General features: G+C 33.8%; 1 pseudogene; it reads right to left on the minus strand.

Moving 5' to 3' along the window:
• Positions 1 to 2,373: 2,373 nt before the first annotated feature.
• On the minus strand, positions 2,374 to 2,810 carry LOC117674968 (protein MANBAL pseudogene; annotated as a pseudogene).
• Between the last annotated feature and the right edge of the window lie 569 nt (positions 2,811 to 3,379).

Here is a 3,379-nt window from a genome sequence, read left to right on the forward strand (position 1 = left end):
CCCTGTGCAGATGTAAGTGGCTATCTACCTTAATCTAAAGGAGAGATGGCCAACTACCTTTATTTCGGGAGCCATGCTTCTTCTCTACACAACAGCTGAACAACTAGAAATTCATTTTGTAACTAAAGAATGCAACACTTTTTCTCAAATTTTGTTCCCTTCTAAATTTAGCTTTTTGAATTAATCTCTAACACAGAGCCGTAATCTGTACAGATGTCAGTCCAGAAAGCTCTCATCCAAAGCAGCGTAATTCATTGGAGGAGCAGCTATCTTTGCCTCCCCTTCCATATTATAACAGTTATAACAGTAACAGAGTTGGAAGGGACCTTGGAGGTCATCTAGTCCAACCCCCTGCTCACGTAGACCTATACTAGGGATTCAAACTGCTGAATTGCTACCCTTTCTGATCAACAAGCTCAGCGTCTTAGCCACTGAGCCACCTAGCCAGGTTAATATACACATTTCCATGAAACAACATTTAAAACAAAAAATATTTTTTTTCCACAGCTTTTTTCTCCCTCAGTGTTGCTTGAGGAGCAAAAAATGCTACCTTCTGAAGACAAGCACCACACTCGGGTATGGAATTGAATTCCAGAAGCAATAATTTGAAAGATGGGAGGGAACATATAAAAAAATCATTAGCATTTTGTTTCATTTAAATGAAATGTACTTAAATCTAAATAGATGTAAAACTGTTAATATAATTGTCACACTAACATTTACAGTGATAGAACAGTGTTGAACTGAGCTCTAATGGATTCCTTTGTTTTTTGTTTATCCATCCACCGAGCTCTATATAATGTTAACAAAATGCTCTTGAGAAAGGATCTGCATAAGATAAAATAGACAGAATCATATTAATAAAATATATTTTGTGGATTTAAATCTGCTGTACTGAAGAATTTGCCCTACTACATTAAAAATGGTTAACGATTTTATCATTTCAAGGTGTAGCAACATTTCAATGAGTACTTAAGAATCTGATACTCTTTTATTAATACTATGTATGGGCAATATATAGTCAGATTCACAGTTTAAGAATGGTAGAAGTGAAATAAGGACCAACTCCTAACCAAGGACCTAAGAATGGTTAAGGTAGTGTCTTAGAATCTAGGCAGTTCCAAACAGGATTGGGGTTTTGGTTTTTTTTTTTTTTGTTTTTTTTTTGGTAAAGTTAAAGTGTTCAAGTCTGATAAATTCAATATTTCCAGATATCAAGGAAGTCCTTTAAAATCATTCCATGAGCTGCAATCACTATTCATAGAACAATGAATTTATTTTTCCATAAGCATTCAAGCATTCACTTAGGTCTTTAAGTCCCAAAGTTTTGTAATTTTTTCAAATTGTTTTTCTTTAATTCTAGAATCACTGGAATAGCAACATCACTGAACCAGACTGTCTTCTTTTCTATAACTGTATTATCAGGCATGTTATGAATGAGATGCCTATCTGTTTGGATCTTATTATTATTATGGTTGGTCACACAGTTGGCCAGAGGTTTAGACTGGATTTAGTATTTTTATCCACCCGCAAGAAGTTTTTGTTTGATTGCATTGTGGAATGTAAACTGTTCCAAGTAAGGCTTCCTTTTACAATTGATTTATGGTGATTGTGTCAATGCCAATTGCATTCAAGTGATGCTCCAGATGATTTTGGGTTGCACCAATTCCCAAAACACTGTCAAATAATTTACTGTATTTACTGTATTACTATTATTCTTCTCTTAATTACTAGTATCTATCTCTTTCCACTTATTACTATAACCATGTTTCTTGTATCTTTCAATTTATCTTATTTTTATTTGTTTCCTTGTATGATTTGATAGCTTATTAGTAACCTTGACTATCACTAAGTGTTGTATCTTTTTATTCTTGATGAATGTATTTTATTCTCCTTATGTACATTGAGAGCATATACACCAAAGACAAATTCCTTGTGTGTCCAATCACACTTGGCCAATAAAGAATTCTATTCTATTCTATTCTATTCTATTCTATTCTATTCTATTCTATTCTATTCTATTCTATTCTATTCTATTCTATTCTATTCCTGTTAGTATTATCTTTCTTTTCTTTTGCCACAATTGTTCTACTTTTTTTTAATTAGGACTGTTTTTTTAATAAAAGAAAGTGAAAGGATAATAATATAACCAATTATATTAACAACATACAAAAATAGTAGAGTGTTCAATCCCTCTGTTTAAAAAATGGAAAAGAGTGATGTGGCGGGACATGTCTATGATCCAGTTGTCCCTCAAACATTGCCCCCCAAAAAAGATTGTTTTCCTGTTACTGAACCAAACTGTAAGATATTTCGCACTAACCTTACAGATCAGGTAAAACAATAAACCTGGAGCCATTTTAGAAAGTGTTATCTGCTTCCTCAAAATCAGAATAAGGACAGTTTCATCAAATATATTTGCAGTGTCATCTTCACTGCAATTTGACTTGTTGCCATATGGTTGCTGTGAAAGTTTCATCATGATATCATTTTATCGTTTCTTCTTTGTTTCTTTTTTGAGCTTCTTGTTCACCGAGATAGCAGCAAGTTTGGGTTTCTTGACTACTTCAGCACTTTTCGTTTCAAAGCTTTCAGTATCCATTTTATATGTCTTTGAAACAGAGAGGATTATCGCCAGAACACAAATGAGCTGGAAAATGGCACCAAAGAAAAGGCCATAGTGTAAGATGTTCTCCATAAAGGTGGACTCTGGGATTTCAGGGGATGAAAAATCCAACTCAGCAGCCATAGTGAAGTTCTTAAGTTCTTTTCCAACAAAATTGGACTGGCTTGTTTCTCCCACTCAAGCCCAACCTTCGTTCCCCCTATAATTGTTCTACTTCTATTTGTAGGTCTTTTGTGTTGTGTGATTTTCTCCAGTTCTTTCTCTTGTCTTCTGCTCTGCCCAGATACTGCTATGTCCACTGTCCAAACCTTTTGTCTTAGAATTGTATATAATTATATAATATTTTGTCATGTAATTATTATTAATCCCAAAGATCCCAAACCACTTTTTTTTCACCGCAACTTAATGGGATGCTATCTCAGGAAAAACACCCCATACATGGAAATGCCACCAAAATGTTTCTCCCTCTATTCATGCCTTTAAGTTTTAAATTTGAAAAAAAAAAACCAAAAACCCATTTGTATGAGCTGATGTTTAAAATTTAAAGTGTTTCGTTTCAGACATGGATTTATTGCTTTATCCACCATTGATGACAAGTGGATCTAAAGCTGAAGACTGACACTTCCTGATTAACAGAAGCATTTAAAATCTTTATTCATCTTTCATTAAACAGTGTATAGTAAAGACAAGCACAAATGGAATTTACCTTTATTGCCAACAGGCTCTCTGATACCTATATAAACTCTGATACTT

This window comes from Pantherophis guttatus, chromosome 1 (genome assembly GCF_059756535.1).
Source record: "Pantherophis guttatus breed Tessera chromosome 1, ASM5975653v1, whole genome shotgun sequence".
Classification (NCBI taxonomy): Eukaryota; Metazoa; Chordata; class Lepidosauria; order Squamata; family Colubridae; genus Pantherophis; species Pantherophis guttatus.